This window comes from Syngnathoides biaculeatus, chromosome 20 (genome assembly GCF_019802595.1).
Source record: "Syngnathoides biaculeatus isolate LvHL_M chromosome 20, ASM1980259v1, whole genome shotgun sequence".
Lineage (NCBI taxonomy): Eukaryota > Metazoa > Chordata > Actinopteri > Syngnathiformes > Syngnathidae > Syngnathoides > Syngnathoides biaculeatus.
This window is the reverse complement of record NC_084659.1, coordinates 17023139-17045743: the sequence shown is the minus strand read 5'-3', so window position 1 is coordinate 17045743 and position 22605 is coordinate 17023139. Positions and strand designations below refer to the sequence as shown.

Sequence of the window (22605 nt, the reverse complement as noted above, 5' to 3'; positions counted from 1 at the left end):
CAAAGCACTTCAGCAAGAACCCGATTTGATTTTCAGTTCACTCAAGAGCGAGCAACCCTCGAAAGGGGAAGGGAAGCTTCCTCTGCCCATTCCCCGTCACTTGAAATGTAAATGAAGCGTGTGACCAAATGAATGCGCAGCTTGATCTGGCGGGTTTACATAACGCTGGAGCGGAGATGCGTTCCCGCGGCCAAAGCGACAGCGCGGTTCCGGCTTGGCCCCGGTCCTGCTTTTCTGGAGCTCTTCGGCGAACGGTCCGGCCGAGTGGAAGTGTCTCACACGGCAGTGGAAGGCGAGGAGCGAGGAGCCCACGCACCGGCCTGCTCGCTGCCCCCACGCACACGTTGGGACTTACATTCACCGCGATGCTCATGTGTTGCCTCACTGTCGCTCTACTCACACCATCCGGCGACTCGATTCAACTCTCCGCCGTATCTATAAATTGCATCCGTGCAGAAAAAGTGGATGAGGTTGACGCTCGTACGCACGCACACCGACTCACTTGACTCTTCCCCCCCCCCCATCTTTCTCTCGCCTACACTCCCTCACACATCCCGGTACGTGCCAAAAACAGTATTCCCAGATGGATACTAGCAGAGCGGGGAATTATGTAACAGACTCTGAACTTGAGATCTCTGTAGATAACGCTTTTGTCATCTTCGGGCCAGTACAGACACATTACGCAGGACCGGCTAAAGAAATGGACAATGTTCCATCGGAAATCATTATTCATGCCACCGTGATGTTGCATATTTTTTTAAGCAAGTTTCTGTAGCCGGGGATTGGATCGCTAAGGTGATTGGCCTTTGTCCACCGCCGAACTCACTTCGCACCCGACCCCTATGGCCCCTCTCACAGGTGGTGAGCCCATGTTACCTTTTTGGGCTCTGCCCGGCCGAGCCCCATGGGTGGAGGCCACGCCCCACCCGGCCTTCGAGCCCCACCTCCAGGCCTGGCTCCAGAGGGGGCCCCGGTGACCCGCGTCCAGGCAAGGGAAATCAAGATCTGATTTTTGTACTCAACATAAGGGTTTGGGAGTCGTACTTTCTCTGGTACCTCACCTCAGACCTTTTTTCCATGGGTGACCCTACCAAGACAACTTAGCTCCTAGGATCGAGTTAGGGCATGTATCATATGAGGTGGCTGGGGCATCTGATCCGTATGGCTCCCGGATGCCTCCCTGGTGAGCTGTTCTGGGCATGTCCCCCTTAGAGATAGGGTGAGAAGCTCAGTCATCCGGGAGGGGCTCGGTGTCGAGCCACTACTCCTCCGCATTGAGAGGAGCTAGATGAGGTGGCTGGGGCATCTGATCCTCCCGGACGCCTCCCTGGCGAGCTGTTCCGGGCATGTCCCAGAACATGCTGGACAGACTATGTCTCTCAGCTGCTTCGGGAACGCCTCGGGATGCCTCCAGAAGAGCTGGAAGAAGTGCCTCGGGAAAGCGAAGTCTGGATATCCCTGCTGAAGCGACTTCCCCCGCAACCCGACCCGGAAAAGCTGTAGACAATGTATAGATGGATGGCTAGTTTTATACTAGGAATTTTTTTTCTTTCTTAATGGTACATTCTATTGTTGGCCACAGCTCACACCCAGACATCTCACGCCAAAGCTGGAGTCCCCGCCTCTTAAAGGCACATGGACACACTAAAACACCGACAGTATTTTATAGACGCTATATGTTTGCTGAAAAAGCAGTACAACTAAAAACATTTTTAATATTGTCTTTCTATAGAACAGATTTCTGTCCACTGTAATTGCGACATAGTGGCATATTTTAAAAACTTTTGCAAACCTGAGCGTGTCATGCAAAGGCTTACTCATGCACTTTTTTTTTTTTTTAATGACTCAACATGGACCGAAAAGAAGGACTATTGAACGTCGAAGATCGCCTTTCGATCCTAGCAACGGCCAGCTCTGAAAGAAGTCGGTGAAGACGCCAGATGGAGGGAAGCCCAGTTCCGCATCTCCAGAACCGACTTTACTCACTCAAGTCGTAATTCATTACAAACCTCCTCGGTCGCAAAAGCTGAGCCCCGCAGTACTAAAAGATCCGAACTTTCACCCTGACAAGGAGGTGGTTGCGAAACTTAAAAGAAAAAGAAAAACGAACAAGATTGGACTGTTAATCCAGCGCATGACGCCTCATCTCCCGCCAAGAAGGAAAACTCGCTGCCCTCTGAGCCCCACATGGCTCTCACAGAATGCTACCATTTATTTACAAGCTAAGGGGGTGGGATGAGGGGTTGTGGGTGGGGGGCAGTTGGAAGTTGCAGGGCAGAAGGGTAACTGGGAGCAGATGTAACTTTTACCCCCCACGCTCACACACCGTGCTCACAAGCGCTAATCCTTGCGTCTCAATGGCGTCCTCCCCTCCAAAACGGGTCTTCACGTGCCCTTAAATTCCTGCCTTGACCACCAATACATTCACAGGCCCTCTCCTCGCACCCCCCCAAGCTCCTCGTGTACGGCTTTGAACAACGGCCTCAGTGTGGCCCGCTGGCGTCACCTTGCTCCTCCGCTGGACACTGGCCACTCTGTTCGGCTGAAGGGGAACCACCCCGACTTGGAGATTATGGGAAACTGGGAATGATTTGAGAGACGTGTTTTGACAAATTTCCATATGTTTTGAAACACATTAGCACACACACACCTGTCCGCAGGTGAAACAATGTGTGTGTTGTTGAGGTTTTTTTTTTTTTTTTTTTTTTTTTTTTTTTTTTTTCGGCCTCTCCAAAATCCCCCACCTGGCTACATCACACGGAAAGGAACACAATAGCCTTGTTGTGTTGCCACTATTGCTCCGGAGGGAAATGTGGGGATCGTGCTGTCACCACCTCCGCCTAACCGCTACCCATCCAGGTGTGTTGCGATAAAAAAAAAAAAAAAAAAAAGATGCAAATAACAATCCGAACAAATGCTCTTTTATATACGTGTAATTCGCTTAGTGACAAACTATAAAAAAATTTAAAAAAGGTTACAGAGCGATCCAACTAATTTTCAGCCAGGTTTCAAACGTTCCATCAATTTTAATAACAAGAACCCAAATACAAAATGAGTCATACAAAGTGAGTACCGTAACTTCCGGCATACAGAGCGCACCTGATTATAAGCCTCACCCAGTTTGTAAAGTAAATACCATACAAGCCGCACCTGCGCAAAAGCCGCAAGTGCCCACATTGAAACCCGCGTTGAAACACGAGATATTTACAAACGAAAGACGGTAAACAGAGAGTTTTAATACCTTAGCTTAGCTTAACATAGCAACAACACAGTAGCATGAACAGTGCTGGAAAAAAAAAAAAAAACATACCGGTAAAAAAAATGGGAAAAAACACAGCCACAGCAGCTACACAATAGCGAAACAGTAGCACAGCACTAACAGGGCTGGTTAAAAAAAAAAAAAACATGCCTAAATCGCTGAGACGCGGCAGTAACACAGCAGCAACCACTAGCGCGGCGCTAACCGCTAGCACAACGCAAACATAGCCGGTTAAAAAAAATGTAAAAAATTGAAAAAAACACCGGCAAAAGTTACTTCCTCGACACATGTATTCCACCAGTCTCACTCTTATCTTTTTCCGCTCGAGTGCCCCCTTGCGGCCGTTAGGAAAAAATGCACAAATTAGCCACATCAACACATAAATAATAAAAAAGTCGCGACTTATAGGCCGGAAATTACGGTACGTTTCGAGCTGGGTTATACAAAGATGCTTGTGCATAACCCCGATTCGGTGCTCTAGTACCCCAATTTCTAACCAGTGTTCCCCAAACGAGGTTACCGTTCAGTGATAAAAGTCAGAAACGTATTGGTTTTCATTTCGAACTGACTTTACGATATAAAAGACACACCAGTTGAAGTTACGACGTTTTTGTCAAGTTCAAATTCGCCTACTTTGTCGTTAAAGGAAGACACCATAGGTGGCCTTTTTTCGCATTGATAAATCATATTTCTCTCCAAAAGGGGATGCTGAAAACGTAAAGTCTACAGGGAGGAAGCGACGCGCGACGGTGATGGTGCTTCTCCTTGTGACCACACTGGCATCCCATAACCCGCTTGCTGAAAGTCATACGGGATCTTGCTGATGCTCATAGGTTCTTTCAGCAGAGCGAGGAGGCCCCGCCCCCGGCCTGACCAATAACAAAGGACGCCGGCGTGATTAACCAAACAAATGCCACCGGTGGCACAAAAACTCGTCTGTCGATGCACGTGGGCATTCCCGGCGTGCCTCGCTGTTTACGTGCTCGGGGGGGGGTTCAGAGGGGTTCATGCATTTTGTGCATGCGTGTGACTGAGGGCAAACGGCTTGTATGGACACTGCCAACCGACGACCTGAGTGAACTCGTCAACTGAATGCATGCGGGGCTTGTTGCTGAACCAACTGTAAATGAGGGGATCTGCGTAGCGGGCCCCGTTTCCAAGACTGTCTTTTGTTTTACAGGAAGCCGCCATCGCCGTAGTGTACCAACCCGCATCAAAACAGTCTCACCAAAACGGTGGATTGACAAAAATCCGGTTTATCAGCAGTAATGCGACCTCCAAATCAGTAGGGGGCAGTGTGTACCAATAATGTTTATTTCCATTAACTTACCTCACTTGCCTTAAAATACATCTCTGCAAACATCCATCCATTTTCTTAGTCGCTTATCCTTACAAGGGTTTTGGGAGCGCTGGAGCCTACCCCGAATGTCAACGGGCAGGAGGCGGGGTACACCCTGAACTGGTTGCCAGCCAATCGCAGGGCACATCAAGACAAAAATTTGTACTCACAATAACACCTAGGGGCAATTTAGAGTCTCCAATTAATGTGGAGTGCCCGGAGGAAACCCCCACAGGAACGGGGAGAACATGCAAACTCTACACAGGCGGGTCCGGGATCGAACCTGAGGTTTCCAGCTGATCCACCGTGCCCCCCTCCACTAATTATCATGAGTGCTAATTTGTAGTACATCCTTAACAAGAAACACAATGTCATTCGGGTCCTCAAAGATCAGTTCTTGACTATCTCAGCTAGGGTAGATGACACGCAGTCATATGTAGCAATGTCTCCAGATGACTACAGTTCAATTGAGGTACTCAGTCTAAAACAATGACCCAAAATCTTCTTAAACTACAACTAAACTAAGACTTGTTTTCGACAATGACGAAAAAACGCTGTTAGTAAATACCTCCGGTCACTCTTTAAAAAACGAAGATCAAGTCCAAAACCTTGCCGTTCTGATGGATTCCAACCGGAGTTTCATATCAAATCAACAATTAAAATGGCTTTCTAAACTCTCAAGACCATATCCAGATTACAGGCAAACCACGAAAAGCTCATCCATGCTTTGATCTCAAGAAGACTTGACTATTGTAATGGTCTTCAGGCCGGACTCCCCCCAAACGAGCATTAAACAGCTGCAGCAGCTCGGGTTCTGATCAGAACAAAGAACTCAGATCAGATTACTCCCAATTCTAAAGTATTTACACTGGCTTCCAGTCAGCCTAAGAATACATTTTAAAGTTCTGCCACTGGTCTATAAATCACCAAGCGGTTTAGGTGTTGAATATTTGACAGAAATGCTAATGGAATATAAACCCGGGCGGGCTCTGAGATCGACAGACGCTGTGGAGCGTACGGTCCAAAACAAACATGGCGAACTGGCATTTAACTATGATGCCGCACACAAATGGAGTAAGTTGCTAACAGAAGTTGACGTTAGGCCCAAGCGTGACTGCTTTTAAATGCAAGCTAAAAAATGTTTTTTCCTCATGTTTTCTCAAGGTATTTCATGCACTGTACGCAATTTTCAAAAATGTTTTTAATCATGCAAAGCACTAAGAGCTATACAAATAAATTTACTTTGCTTTTCTTCAGTGTGAATCTCTGCTCAGATGTTACTAAAAATAGATCGCACTATTTACTGTACAATTACGCCCAAACTATTTGCTTAAGTACAGTTAGCAAAAGAGGAAACCGCATTAATTCAAATGTTCTGCCAATTTACCAAATTGGCAATGATAATGATAATCATAACAAGAAGAAAAATATTTTGTAACACTTTTTTATTTGATAAATGAATCTCACAGGAAGCAATAAAAAAAAAGCAATGAACTGTACATTAAAAAAAAAATGTCTTCAATATTCCCAATCAATTTACGATGAAACATGCAGGTCTGAGTTAGTTAATAATTCATTTAAAATGTCATTTAATTAATAATTCAATCTTAAATTATAAGCGCATCTTAATATGTTGAATATAAATGAGTACTGAGATAATTTATATCATGACTTTTTGTGAACTAAAAAAAAAAAGACATTCATTTCTCTTTTCTTCCATATTTCGTGCCACAATAGGATGATTACGTAAATCCGGCAGCATGTTTATGATTTACCGTGGAGCTCATATTTTATTCCCGTGAACTACTTACTTCCCTATTCATCCCAGCAACAACGTCAACAATACAATGGACACTATAGTTACACATTATTACTGTGAAATTGCATCTATTCCATATTTGTTATTCACCACTTTTCATATTTTGAAATGCTTCTCGATGACCTATTTAATATCTGAATTTATAACATACAGATGATATTTAATCTGCTGGAGGCTTTAAGCACAGGTTGGTTGATTTTTTTTTTTTTTGTTCTCAAAGATAGGAAAAACCAGCATACAGTGAAGAAAATAAGTATTTGAACACCCTGCTATATTGCAAGTTCTTCCACTTCGAAATCATGGAGGGGTATGAAATTTTTATGTCCAATGTGAGGAATCAGCCCAGAACGACACGACAGGACTTGGTCGATGATCTTAAAAGAGCTAGGACAACCGTTTCCAAGCTGACTGTTGGTAATACACTAAGACGTCATGGTTTGAAATCATGCATGGCACGGAAAGTTCCCCTGCTTAAACCAGCACATGTCAAGGCCCGTCTTAAGTTTGCCGATGACCATTTGGATGAAATTGAAGAGTCACGGGAGAAAGTTTTGTGGTCAGATGAGACCAAAATGAAACTTTTGGGTCATAATTCCACCAACCGTGTTTAGAGGAAGACGAATGAGGACTTCAATCCCAAGAACACTGTCCCTACTGTGAAGCATGGGGGTGGTAGCATCATGCTTTGGGAGACGACTGCACTGTATTAAGGAGAGGATGACGACGGGCATGTATTGTGAGATTTTGGGGAACAACCTCTTTCCCTCAGTCAGAGCCTTGAAGATGGGTCGTGGCTGGGCCTTTCAACTTGACAATGACCCTAAGCACACAGCCAGGAAAACCAAGGAGTGCCTCTGGCGTGGACTACCCAGTCTCCAGACCAAAACCCAATAGAAAATCTTTGGAGGGAGCTGAAACTCCGTGTTTCGGCAATAGCCCAGAAACCTGACTGATCTAGAGAAGATCTGTGTAGAGGAATGGGCCAAAATCCTTCCTGCAGTGTGTGCAAACTTGGTAAACAACTACAGGAAACAAAGGCTACTGTACAAAATATTAACATTGGTTTTCTCAGGTATTCAAATACTTACTTGCAGCTGTTTCACATATATAAATCGTTAAAAAATTCATACATTCTGATTTTGGGATTTTTCTTTTTAGATCTCTCTCACCGTGGACATGCATCTACGATGAAAATTTCAGACCCCTCCATGCTTTCTAAGTGGGAGAACTTGCAATACAGCAGGGTGTTCAAATACTTATTTTCTTCACTGTGTTTTTTTTTCAAGGGAATGAATGTCATGTTCCCAAGTCGTACGAGGCGTGTGCCGACAACATCGTAAACTCGACCCAATAAATGCTTCGTCACAGCAGGCGCTAGTTAGGAAGGCAAATATGGAAAGAACATGTGACGCCTCTTACTCCAGTGACGTGGGCTGTTATTCAGAACGCAGCAAACTGAGCTTGATGTGCAGGGGTAGGTGGGTCAGGGGGGGGGGGGGGGGTCGAGAAGATATTGTTATCACGCAGCGCCGAGCGAATGACAAAGTGACACGCGCTCGCCGCTTCCACTTGACGTCCTTGGAAACCAAATAAAGAGTCCCGGGGAGGGCGGGCACGGCGGTCATCGCAGTTTAGCCTTTTTCCAGCTCTTGAATAATTAAGCAGAACCCTGAGTGGATTCACTACGAAGCTATTTCTAGACGACGCGGAGCAACAGGAGCGCCGGACGAACATGCGTAAAATACACAAGTGGACGAGGCGCAACACAAACGCCACGTCACGTGACGTCCGCAGCCAAAAAGCATCAAATACAAGAATACTTTGTCGAGAATTGGAGGACGGCTTGCCCCCCCCCCGGGGGCGTTCGAGTGACACTTTGCATGCTCCTAAAATGGATTCACTTTGTTCTAAAAATAAGCAGCAGCGAAGCGATAAATGTCACTGAGTGACAGGCCACTTTGATTCCGTTTGCCTTCCGCGGAACATTTTTTTTTTCTTTTTTACTGGAACTAAAGTACTCGCTGACACACCAAAAGAACAACTCATAAAAGCTGACGACACCGAGCCAGACAGAAAAGAGAGATGCTTCTGTCTCTTCAAAGCCCCGACTGAGTCCGCTCATCCCCCCAAAAAAACCACAACCAACTTCTAGTCCACAAAATGGATGCTTTGTGGTCACCAAGGTAACCGGGGATTATCAATCTAGGGCGATATGGTTTAATAGCAGACGGACAGCTCCAGAATACAGTACATCATAGTACAGTTGTTTTATTTCAATTTTAAGTACTATCCATTTATTGTTTTGTTTGTTTTTTTTTTACATTGAAATGCAATGTTCATGTTTAAACTGTGCTTCAAAATAATATTAAAACTACCTTGTGTGCGATGAACACTTGTGTCTAATATGCCACTGTATTGTAATGTTGGTCATTAAAGCTCCACCGTCATGCCAATAAACATTCTAAAATAGATATTGTAATGAAAAATACAGATATCGTTATTCACTTCAATGTCTATACGAAAAAATAAATATGAGCGGAGAGCGCGTCATCCATGGGCAAAGTTGCGGAAGTCTCCTTCGAGATCCAAGTGGTCGCCATATTGCCTGCAACGTCATCAGCAGATGTCACACCGGGACAGTTGCCATTGAAAACATGTAGTGGCAACTTGCTATGGAACACGGAAGCTCTTTTCGAAGATGAGAACATCTCATAATCGATTGAAGTGACCGGGGCAATATTACCCAATGGTTTCGAGCCATATTTAGATGATACGCGGATCACTTCTAACAACAGACTCCTAGACAGAATGTAGCGTACTCAGGAGGACCCATGCGGGCCAGGTTGGGGGGGGCGCTCCTTTCTCCTCTCGCACGCGGCCAAACCACCTCCGCGTCGAGGTCAACGCGGAAGCCGTCGCTGGCAGGCGAGTCGTGGCGAGCGAGCTGATGCGGACACCGTTGCCGGCGAGCCAACGCGCAAAGTGGGGTGCCCAGACAGCGGTGGCCGGTGGGGGGAGAGCCCGGCCAAAGCACCTCCCTGCCCAATTCACCTACGCGTCGGGGCTAATGCGGCGATCCACAAGGCCGGCTCAGCCTTGTCGACAAAACCGGCGGTGATCCACAAGGCCGTGCGGAGCCCTTCCTTCTGCCCGTGCTGCGCGGAAGCCGTCCGGCGCGCACATCGACAGATTTAGCACCCCTGATTTAGAGGATTACGTCCCCCCCCCCCACCTTTTTTAGTAGCTGTATACACACCTACCTGTCATTTGGAACCCACGAAGCTCTCGTCCTTTGCACCCTTGAAATCCATTTTTCACGACGAACCGGGTCTTTTTTTAAAAGTATGAAGAATAAATCCATCCTCCCACGTGTTCGAGGAATATCCAGCAATACAACGAGCCAGGTTTTTTTGGCCAACACGAAGGAACAACGAGCTACCTTCCCGCAGGTAAAACTAATTGAAACAAACGAGTCCACTTGAGGGCGGTCCTGCCGTGTACGTCACTTCCTGCTTCTTCTCCAAAACAAATCCCTCGAGAGGATTTTCATGGCGGGAGTTACCAATAGCCATACATGTCAAAATCATGTTTTGTGGTGAAAAAAACGGATGGGTCAATACCGGCTGCCATTTTTTTCATTAATTACATAGTAAAAATCATGCATTTCATGACAGTGGCCCTTTAATGTAGTACATAGTGACCAGAGTATTTTTCAAGGTACTAGTAGCACTGCACTTAATGAAGCGTCTGATCACGTCATTGGTGCCATGCATGCTCTTGCGCATTTATGTACGTTTTACCGCATTTCCACTTTTTCTTCATTACATAATTTTTAATCTCCATTCCATGCAATCTTTTTCAGCCCCAAGCTTAAGGTGCTCTGGCCTACCGCTGAACCCCATCCCGACTCCCCCCCCCCCCCCACCCACACACACACACACAAAAAAAAAAGCCTGCCGGGTAAAAATCCTTCACATCATCGCAGCGTATATAACGAAGTATGTTGAGTTCAATGGAAAATCACGATGGCGAAGTAGAGGATGAGGAGGACGATGGGTTAATCAAACGCTTCCCAAATTCATGAAACCAAGGCAAATATTTTACATGAGGAATAATCTCAGCACTCAACCAAATAAAAATGCCACAGAATGAAAATACTGCAGTCAAATTACACACAAATGTACTAACTCAGTGTGCGCATGATTCTGTTGTATGATGCCAAAAGGTGGGGACACAGATTAATTATGTATTGTCCGACATCTAATCCAAGAGCATTTAATTGTTCTGCCAGTCACTATGGAGTGAAGAAAATAAGTATTTGAACACCCTGCTATATTGCAAGTTCTCCCACTTAGAAATCATGGTGGTGTCTGAAATATTCATCATAAATGCATATCCACTGTGAGAGAGATAAATCCAGAAGTCATAATGTATGATTTTTTTTTAACGATTTGTTTGTGTGATACAGCTGCAAATAAATATTTGAACCCTGAGAAAAGGAATGTTGATATTCGGTACAGTAGCCTTTGTTTGCAATTACAGACGTCAAATGTTTCCTGTAGTTGTTCACCAGGTTTGCACACACTGTAGGAGGGATTTTGGCCCCCTTTTCCACACAAATCTTCTCTGGATCAGACAGGTTTCTGTGTTGTCGCTGAGATACACGGAGTTTCAGCTCCCTCCAAAGATTTTCTATTGGGTTTAGGTCTGGAGACTGGCTAGGCCTCACCAGAACCTTGATATGCGACCCATTTTCAATCCTCTGACTGAGGGAAAGAGGTTGTTCCCCACAATCTCACAATACATGGCCCGCGTCATCCTCTCCTTAATACAGTGCAGTTGTCCTGACCCATGTGGAGAAAAACACCCCAAAGCATGATGCTACCACTCCCGAGCTTCACAGTAGGGATGGTGTTCTTGGGATGGAACTCATCATTCGTCTTCCTCCAAACACGGTGAGTGGAATTATGACCAAAAAGTTCCATTTTGCTCTCATCTGACCACAAAACTTTCTCCCATGACTCCTCTGCATCACCCAAATGGTCATTGGCAAACTTAAGACGGGCCTTGACATGTGCCGGTTTAAGCAAGGGAACTTTCCGTGCCATGCATGATTTCAAACCATCATGTCAGAAAGTGTATTACCAACAGTCCCCTTAGAAACGGTGGTCCCAGCTTTTTTCACGTCATTGACCAAGTCCTGTCGTGTAGTCCTGGGCTGATTCCTCCCCTTTCTCAGGATCATTGAGACACCATGAGGTGATACCTTGCATGGGGCTCCAGTCCGATTGAGATTGACCGTCATGTTTAGCTTCTTCCATTTTCCAATTATTGCTCCAACAGTGGACCTTTATTCACCAAGCTGCTTGGCAATTTCTCCATAGCCCTTTTCAGCCGTGTGGACTTGTAAAATTTTGTCTCTGGTGTGTTTATGCAGCTAACAAACTCACACAAATGCATCTGATTTCAGATTATACATGGAGTGGAGGTGGACTTTCAAAGGCGGACTAACAGAGCTTTTAGGGTCAGAATTCTAGCTTATAAATACTTATTTGTAGCTGTATCGCACAAATAAATTGTTTAAAAAAAAATCATACATTGTGATTTCTCTGCATTTTTCTTTTTAGATGATCTCTCTCAGCGTGGACATGCACCTACGATGAAAATTCAGACCCCTCCATGATTTCAACGTGGGAGAACTTGCAATATAGCAGGGTGTTCAAATACTTATTTTCTTCACTGTATGTCACTTGCATGGATAGACGTACGCTCTTTGTACACAATAATTTTGGAAGAATTAAGGCACAGTGCCACTGTTGGTCCGGATCAATTGATTACGCATTATCGGTTCATCACGTGGGTAGCGAGGTGTCCCAAAGTTTTTGCCCATGAAGTGCATAAACAAGAAAGTGTGCCTCTCCGTGATGTCATCCGTATGCCAAGTGACAGCTGGCTCTTTGCAAACGAACCTCAGCTCCTGTTGACCCGAGATGATGTCACTCGCCGACGCGGTCAGACCCCCTAGCAACAAATTAGCTTCCGTACGAATTCATCGACGACGGAAGACAAGCTAATACGGGGCGGGATGACCTCACCGAGACGCCCGCCCGGATCGCTTTAAAGGTCGCAATAGCGCCGAGCCCGCCGCGGCCTTATCGCCTATCTGCCAACGCGAATTGACGAGATTAAGCACATTGTTTCCGCACAATGGAAAAGGCGCGACGGGGACGTGACATATGACAACAGTCACTTGATAGTCGTAACCTTCTGCGGCGACGTCACCGCAGATAATCCATTGAGACGCGAACGTGAATAAACACGGAGCGCAATAACGGGGCTTACGCACTCGCCCGCGTGAGGCAATCTCGTCCGTACGCGCCACGCCGCGACCCCGTGACGGGTCTCGACGCAGACTACGGGAAGCGAAGCGTGCTCGGCTAATCAGGGGTGGGGGTGGGGGGCGCTGCCTGTGTTGCCGTGCTGCCGGACTCGGATCCTGCCGGAGCGGAAGTAATCTCGGCTGCTTGCTGTGTGCATTCTTTTAAGCTACCGAGCTAATGACTTCCTCCTCCTTCTTTATAAAACAAAAGAATCAAGCCAAAAAAAATACAATAAAAATAAAAACGTGTCCCTGGCAGCGTGAGCGGCAACATCGCGCTTTGTTGGGTTACAAAGTCCTTTCGGGGACCTTTGCCATCCACCTGAGCGCCTCGCCACCCACGTTTGGATCGCTGCCACGGTGCTTTTTGCTTTGCCAGGGAAAAGAATTACAACATTAAGGAAGCCTTCAAGCGCGTTTTATTGATCTTCTGACCTCTGGCGCGGTCTATCTTAATGTTTCGCCGGAAATGACTAACGTTCAACAAGAAAAGGCTGGCAAATTGCACACACCGCGGTGTCAATGGGCGCTGAAATAAGTATTTCCCGAATAAAAGACCTGAATTATCCTTTAAAAAAAATTTGCGTTTCAAAACCATTTTAAAACATGACGCTGAAAAATGACTGATTTGCAGATGATTTGATTTTGAAAATGGACATTTACTTGCGACAAAGACTCTCCGTAACGACCCAGTCTAAGCTTACAGTAGCCTTTCCCGGCCGTACAAAGCGATTTAGTCGGATCATTTCATCATGCTTCTTTTCCACCGTGACCATTGGAGGTGCTCGGTCTCAGCGAATGGCAATGACCTACGGGGGTCCCTCAAGGGTCAGTTCGTGGACCTCTCCTGTTCAGCCTGTATATGCTACCCTTGGGTCAAATTCGTCAAAACTTGAATTTTGACTACCATAGCTGTGCAGATGATACACAGTTATATTTAGTAGTGTCTCCAGGTGACTACAGTTAAATTGAGGTTTTGCGCAACTGTCTAAATCAGATCAATAACTGGGTGAGCCAAAATCGTCAACTAAATCACAAAAAACAGACAATTGTTTTTGGCAATAAAGAAAAGAGAATTGCTTTAAGTAAACATCTGGACCCTATCTTTAAAAACCAAAGACCAAGTCCGAAACCTCTGTGTTCTGATTGATTCCGACCTGACTTTCAACAATCATATCCAATCACAAAAACTGTCAAGTCTCGTATGTGTCAAGCAGACCAGGAAAAGCTCCTCCATGCTTTTATCTCAAGTAGACTTGACTACTGTAATGGTCTTCTAATTGGACTCCCCTCCTCGCGTTCTGACCAAAACAGAGCGTTCAGAGCATATAACTCCAATCTTAAAGTCCTTGCACCTTTAGAATAGATTCTAAACTTCTGCTACTGGTCTATAAATCACTCACTGATTTCGGTCCTGAATACATGAAAGAAATGCTTCCGGAATACAAACCCAGTAGACCTCTGCGATCGACTGACTCGGGTCAAATAGTGGAGCGCAGAGTCCAAAGCAAACATGGTGAAGCAGCATTTCGCTATTACGCTGCACGCAAATAATAATAATAAGTTGCCAACAGAGGTGAGGTCAGCCACTTATATCCACTTTTTGATCACATTATTTGCACTGTATGCGGCTTTGTCTTTTTAAAAAATATTTTGTCATTTTTATTGTTTTTATCCCATTTTAAATGTTTTATCTCTATGTTTTCAAATGCCTTTAATTATGCAAAGCACATTGAGTTACCTCGTGTATGAAATGTGCTATACAAATAAATTTGCTTTGCTATTACTTTAGTATTTATTTCGCAAAGATGTGAGTCTCCCTAAAAAGACTTAAAAATTCTTACATTTGGCGCCGATAAACCAGCAGACACCCTGTCACGGGAAAATGACTTGGGTACAATGAAAACAAACGCATTAACGTGCGCGGCTAAGAGCACGATATCAAGACCAAACAATCCTATGATAGCATTATTTGCCATGTAAAAACCGGAGCTTTTGTATGACTGGATTGTGCAAGGGCACTACAGTGTGCACGGCGGCGCCGTCACAATTACCCGACGACGTTTCCCCATCTACGTACGTGCCGTACAAAGGCTGCGGGACGGCGGGACGGCAAAGTAGGCCGAGAGCAGCGAGCTCCTCACGCACAGCCCCTCTATTTTCACTTCTGTCATGTGCGTGCGTGTTGTGATGCTGCGTGTGACCTAGGTGTGTTGGGCTCGCGTCAGAGTTTCTGCGCTGCAGGTGACGCGGCATTGCAGTGCACTTTACGTGCGCCGGTAAAACTGGAGCACTCGCTTTTGCGGTGGGAATTCTCGCTCAGCCGGCACAAAACGGGAGTGCAATAAAAATCCATCCTCAGAACTGCGAGGCCAACACTTCACCAGCTGAACCACCGTCCAGTCCACTGTAAACATCCATCCATCCATTTTCTTTGCCGCTTATCCTCACAAGGGTTGCGCGGTGTGCTGGAGCCTATCCCAGCTGTCAACGGGCACCCTGAACTGGTTGTCAGCCAATCGCCGAGAGACAAACCGTTGCACTCACAATCACACCTAGGCGCAATTTAGAGTGTCCAATTAATGTTGCATGTTTTTGGAATGTGGGAGGAAACCCACGCAGGCACGGGGAGAACATGCAAACTCCACACAGGTGGGTCCGGGATTGAACCCGGGACCTCAGGACTGTGAGGCCAACGCTTTCCAGCTGAGCCCCTGTGCTGCCCACTATAAACATATGTGATTAATTGTTTTTTAATACGAAAAATAATGTACAGACTATCATCTGTGGTGGCTGTGCGTGTGACATCATCAAGCTTGTGTGAGTGTTTGGTCGTGAGCTGTGGCCAACAGCAGCTCCTCCATCAGCACATTTAGTGAATATATATATATATATATTATATATATATATATATATAATTATATATTTTTTATTAACGATGAACTGCAATTTAGCCCGGAACTACTGTATTATCTCAAATTCACGTTCAAACAGAATTCCATCGATATTGTCAGTTATATGGTGAGCGTGTCTGCTGCCTTTTTGTACATGATGTACTTCCTATATGTTCTTGCTTTGGGATTCAAGAACTACTTCCTGCCTGATGGGAACACTGCTGTCTTATAATTATTATTATTGGGAATCCCACGTCCCCCCCCCCCCCTTTCCTGGGAACTGGCCGCCCCGGCTTGTAACATAATCTCCGTGACGACCGTCGCCATCGCCGTGGATACAGAGCTGCAGGTAAACAACAGAGGCGGTGAGGGGGAGGCGTCCAGGATCAGCAGGTACAGAGACAACAACTGTTGGTCCCTTTAAAACATGGATTAAATAGTGCTTAATTCATAATGTTTGCCCCGTGTGTCGCTCGGACCGGAGTGACATCGTAAAAACTGGTGCGGAGGAACCAACACAATCGATGCATTGATGCGGCCCGTATTGCTTTGATACACCCGAGGGTGCAAAACATTCTCACATTTCTACCAATTCAAAGACTGACGTTGACGAAACTATGACTGCACTCTGACTGGATCGCAATGTTCCAGTTGTGTGTGTTGTTGTTTTTTTTTTTTTTTATTGTTTGGTTTGGTCTTTAATAAGACAAAAGTGTTGCGGATGTTGTTTTGGGGGGTATTGCTGAGTCACCACTCGGCCATCGGAACGGAACGGTTGAATTGCACGTTTGGGAGTTCTGTGTGGGACTTTTTGTCACGGTTTGACAGCTCGGAGTGGAAATTTAGTGGTAGAGTGTGCAAAGCCGAACCCCTACAGGGACAAAATGCAAACTATTCCCCCCCCACCGCTCCAAAAAAGAAATGTGAGGTTAAGACACTAAAAACAACACTCCTAACGAGACAAGTGGCAAAACCCCCAAAGGAGGCAACTAGCCACTGATGATTGTAACATAGACAAAAAAAGACGTTTCAAAATCCCGACAACAACGGTCAATAGATCAAAAACAGACATCAGCAAGTGACGTGTGTCAAAAGTCGCTTGGATGACTATTTTCAGATCAATTTTGAGTTACGTCACAATTTGGAGTGAAGTAAGCAAGCGTATTGGGCTTGGATTTGGATCGTTCAAACAAACATACGCAAAACCTGCAGCGACGATTTTATTCCAACGTATGAAAATAGTTAAAAGTTACATATTGACAATAAAAGACTTCAAATTCGTATTCTAATAAGGTACGAAATAATACTGTAATTCTGGCCTACGAGCCGCGTTTTTTTTGACATGCTTTCAACCCTGCGGTTTATGCGGTGATGCGGCGCTAGTGTTAGCGCACGTGGTTATAAGCCTCGGTATACAGAAAGAGTTTAATGCTATCGCGGCGCTAGCGTAAGCGCACTGGTATAAGCCTCGGTACACAGAAAGAGTTTAATGATAGCGTATTGGTAGCATTAGCGTGGCGCTTTCATTAGCACGGGGCTAGTGTTAGTGCGGCACTAGTGTGAGCCCACCTGGTTACAAGCCTTAGTAAACAGAAAGCATTTAACCCTAGCGTGTCGCTAGCGTTAACATGACGCTAGTGTTAGTGCAGCGCTAGCGTTAGCACACCTGATTATAACCCTTGGTAAACAAAAAGACTTTAACGCTAGTGCTGTGCTAACGCTAGCCCCGCACTCTTTCCGTGTACCGAGTGTTATAACCCAGTGCGCTCTGTAGGCCGGGAATTACGGTACTTCCAGTACAAAATCCTACTCAATTATTCAAATAGTAAAGTGTGTTTTTTTATTTTGGGGGGAAAATCTGCGAATGTAGCACCACACACACACAAACATCACACACATACGTCGAGTTACACCAATTCTAAGATTCCGCCGACGGTGTAGGCTAAAAAAAAAAACGCTACACTTTGACACAAACCCACCAAAAATTCCACAAGATGCTGAACTCTTTGATCAGATTAACTGTCTGCTAAGTAAACAATACTGTCTGTAATATTACTTTGAGCCCAAATCCCCACAGAGTTCTTGCGGGCTTTTGGGATTTTCGTTTGGAACGTTCTTGGAAAGCCAATTTGCATTCACGACTGTTTGGTCCTCTTAAGTTCAAAGAGATTCCCAGGCTCCCCACGGCCATATATAAACATATATATACGGTCGTGTATTCACGTGGTGAAGGCGCGGTGAAAGTACAGTTAGCTCCCATATACATTCCTGCTAGCTGCGCTCCAGCCTCAAGTGGTTGTCGCATACCTGTGGCCGACGCGGGCCCTTTAATCATCGGCATCGAGGAGGCGCGCCAGACTTTACTCTTTATACAGGAGGCTAAAACACTTTCGCAATCTCAGGAGTTTACGATGCGAAGACTCGCTTGCGTAAACCGTCGGCCGACGAGGCTGGGAGAGTCGCTCTGGTCGGTTTCCGTGCGGGAACCAAAACGGAATGAAGTTGCATGAAAGCAAATCGACAAAGCAAAGGTGATTTTTATTTTTTATTTTTTTAATGGAAGCGTGACGCATTTATGGTTTTGTCTTGGGGATCCGCAAAACGAAGCCGGATGACAGGGAGTCCTTCAGCGCTCTCGACCGTGACACCAATCAGTCCTTCTTCCTTTTCACCCATCTGTTAAGAGGTCACGGACGGCTGGGCTCGACCCAGCATGCATTGTGCCAAAAAGGATAAACTAGCGCATTCGTCATCCTATAACGGCGGACCTCATTTGTCGGAAACATGAGACCTAGAAAGCTTGAAGGAATCCAACCGGGACCCATTCTGACTATTAGGATTGTTTTCCTTGAATAAATGTTTTTTTTTTTTTTTTTAGTTTTTACGATTAAAAAAAAATACATACCGTAATTTCCGGCCTACAAAGCGCGACTTTTTTCCACACGCTTTCAACCCTGCGGTTTATGCGGTGATGCGGCGCTAGCGTTAGCGCACCTGGTTACAAGCCTCAGTACACAGAGTTTAACGCCAGTGGCGCGCTAAAGTTAGCGCTGCGCTAACGCTAGCGTCGTGTTAATGCTAACACTAGTGTCGCGTTAACACTAGCACCGCGCTAACGCTAGGTTAAACTCTTTCTTATCTATCTTTTCTTATCTAAACTCTCTCTTTCTTATAACCAGGTGCACTCCGTAGGCCGGATATTACGGTATATTAAATGGGAGTTCGAATACTTTGATTCTAGATTTGCACCAAAACTATTTCCACTGTAAAATCGATTGTCTTGAGTTTTTTTTTTTTTACAAACTACCATAATTTCCAGCCTAGGATTAGGGTTAGCCTAACCCTTTTCACACGCTTTCAACCCTGCGGTTTATGCGGTGATGCAGCGCTAGTGTTAGCGCACCTGGTTATAACCCTCGGTACACAGAACGAGTTTGTTAGCCTTTTTTTTTTTTACGAACTAGGAAGAAAAACAAACATGTAAGGAACTACAAGAAAACATATAATGTTAAAATAGAGTATACATTTCATACAGTAAAAACCGGTACAGTACATTAGCGTCACGTTTTCAAGCTAACATTTGGCAAACCTGCTGTGTAAAATCGATTAACTATAATTAAAACTAATGAAACAAGTTTGTTTTTATGTATTCATTTAGAATTTTTCTTTTTGGACAAAACTCCCGACAAAATCCTCAGCGGCTCCAATGTTGGAACTTTACTCACCAATATTCCTCTCTTATGTTTGTGGCCGTTTCATAACGTTGCTGTTGTACAAGAAGTTATTTTGCTCGAAAAATCACCGCCATCAAATAAAGACGCGTTTCACCGGCACACCAACACTTTGGTGGCCGTCCTCGAGGCAGAAATGTTTACATGCAGTGACTAATTTATTTCAAGTCGAGCTTTTTTGTCACAGAGCGTTCCAGAACATTTTCCCTATGAGGTCACAGGTCATTTCAGTCTCTACCAAGTCCTCTGAGGGCCTAAATTTAGGGTGGGCTGAGCTTTTTGAGGTTTTATTACAGTTTGAAAAGTATTTCTTGAGGACAAATAATGCATCTTTGTTCGACTGTCCATGCAAGTGACGTAGAGCTAGTAGCAAAAGAATTAAATGCTCACAAGGTACACAATTAACCTGTGTTTCGACTTGTTGCCGTGCAGTTTTAAAGAGCCGCTATAAAACACCAAACTTAAATGACCAAACATTTTTTGTTGTCGGCGTTCTTTTTGGATCTCCGCTGAAATCCCAACGATCTCTTTGCGCGTGAGCACGTGCCCTCGGAAAAGCAACTCAACATTTCGACTCTGCGTGCGCCCACACTTACTGCTCGCCTCGACGGCGCCGGTGCACCGTGTCCCGCAGAACAAAGAGTGCCTTCAGGGTGGGCAGCAGATTCCCTCCGCGCTCGTAGCCAGGTACTCCTCCGCTGGCAGCGGCGCAGATTTTAATGAACACCAGGATGGGAGCGTGAGGCTGGAAGTCCCGGCAGGCAACAGGAGGCCTCGAGAGGGTGCAATGAGCCCCCCCCCCTCCCCCGCAGGGTAGGGGATATCTACACAACACATCAACAAGGTTCATATTAAATCCCATCATGGTTAAAATGAAGAAAATAAATATTTGAACACCCTCCTATATTGCAGGTTCTCTGCAGGAGGGATTTTGGCCCACTCCTCCACACAGATCTTCTCGAGATCATACAGGCGTCTGGGCTGTCGCTGAGAAATGTGGAGTTACAGCTCCATTCAAAGATTTTCTATCGGGTTTAGGTCTGGGGATTAGCTAGGCCACGCCAGAACCTTGATATGCTTCTTACGGACCCACTCTTTGGTTTTCCTGGCTGTGTGCGTGGGGTCATTGTCATGTTGAAAGACCCAGTCATCTTCAATACTCCAAAAAATAGGTTATTCCCCAAAATCTCACAATACATGGCCGCAGTCATCCTGTCCTTAATACAGTGCATTCGTCCCGTCCCATGTGCAGAAAAACACCCTTAAATATTATGCTACCACCCCCATGCTTCACAGTAGGGACGGTGTTCTTTGGATGGAACTCATCATTCATCTTCCTCCAAACACGGTGAGTGGAATTATGACCAAAAAGTTCAATTTTGGTCTCATCTGACCATAAAACATTCTTCCACGACTCCTCTGTATCATCTAAATGGTCATTGGCAAACTTAGGACGGGAATTGACACGTGCTGGTTTAAGCAGGGGAAGGAACCTTCTTTGCCATGCATGATTTCAAACTATGACGTCTTAGTGTATTACTAACAGTCCCCTTAAAAATGGTGGTCCCAGCTTTTTTCACGTCATTGACCAAGTCCTGTCGCCTCAGTCCTGGGCTGGTTCCTCACCTTTCTCAGGATCATTGAGACCACACCAGGTGATACCTTGCATGGGGCTCCAGTCCGATTGAGATTGACCGTCATGTTTAGCTTCTTCCATTTTCCAATTATTGCTCCAACAGTGGACCTTTATTCACCAAGCTGCTTGGCAATTTCTCCATAGCCCTTTTCAGCCGTGTGGACTTGTAAAATTTTGTGTCTGGTGTCTTTGGACAGCTCTTTGGTTTCGACCATGTTACAAGTTTGAGTCTTGCCGATAGTATGGGGTGGACAGGTGTCTTTATGCAGCTATCGACCTCACAGACGTGGATCTGATTCAGGATAATACATGGAGTGGAGGTGGACTTTTAAAGGCGGACGAACAGGTCTTTAAGGGTCAGAATTCTCGCTGATACACAGGTGTTCAAATACCTACCTGCAGCTGTATCACACCAAAAAAAATAGTTGAAAAAAATCATACATTGTGACTTCTGGATTTTTCTTTCTATATTATTTGTCTCACAGTGGACATGCACCTACGATGAAAATTTCAGACCCCCTCCGTGATTTTTAAGTGGGAGAACTTGCAATATAGCAAGGTGTTCAAATACTTGTTTTCTTCACTGTAAGTCTCTTTTGAGTCTGATGAGTTAAGAAACTACAAGTGGTTGGAGCTGTCAGACATCTGGATAAAAAAGCGAATAGAGTCAAAAGGGACGTCAGCGTGCATTAAATTTGACAAAACATAAACAAAAACCTTCAACCACTCTCGGTTCTTGTTCACCTGGAAGGTGTTTTGACCATTTTTTCCTGAGTCCACACTAAACGAAACCCACACAAGCCAAATTGGCCCTTTGCTGGAAACAGAAAAGCTTCAGCGCAGTTGGATGCTGACAATTACCCAAAATGGTCGAGTTACAATGGAAAACGTGTGTCTGGACACCAGTTTTACTGTATAGACTAAACTACACAGTCTATACAGTAAAACCGGTGCTCCATTTTCAGTCACATTTTGCTCCCTCGCATTTAAGAGTGTCAAAAAAAAAACAAAAGCTAACAATATAAACACGAGTACATAGTGGAACCTCAGCTTACGAACGACCCAATTTACCAACAATACACGTGACGTCCATATTTTAAATTTGATTTATTTACTTTTGAAGAAAACTAACCTCTATTTGTGCATTATTTTCAGTTTGCGAACGCTCTTAAAACTTCCGGAGCACAAAAGCTGTTATGTTGTGATGCGCGACGACCTTTGAACTCCCCTTTCCCCAGCTGTTTAACACGGAAGTTCCGCCTCCACACTCTCGAATCATCCAATCACAAAATCTAATAGCCTTTGCGATATTCGCGGATAAAAAGTCCAGAAAAAATATTTTTTTTGTGTCGAAAAAATATTCATTAGAGTATGCATGTCATCTATTGCACTACAGGGTCTTTATTATAAAGGCAACGAAAGGTTAATCAGTCCACAGACTTATGAAGCGTTACAGCAGCGCATCGTAGAAACGCGGCTGACGTGTTTATATGGCAGCCATGTTTGAAGGGGCGATGTTCCCTTATAAGGACATGGACGTTAAAATTG

General features: G+C 45.1%; 1 protein-coding gene across 3 annotated transcripts in view; it reads right to left on the bottom strand.

Annotated features, from left to right (window-relative positions):
* Positions 1-22301, bottom strand: part of LOC133493493 (mis18-binding protein 1-like) — a 47484-nt gene extending 25183 nt beyond the window's left edge. For all 3 annotated transcript variants that reach the window (XM_061806917.1, XM_061806919.1, XM_061806920.1), the window contains exons 1-2: positions 22190-22301; positions 20018-20245 (exon numbers count right to left, since the gene is read on the bottom strand). The gene's annotated coding sequence lies outside the window, so the exon portion shown is untranslated. The remainder of the gene's footprint in view (positions 1-20017; positions 20246-22189) is intronic.
* Between the last annotated feature and the right edge of the window lie 304 nt (positions 22302-22605).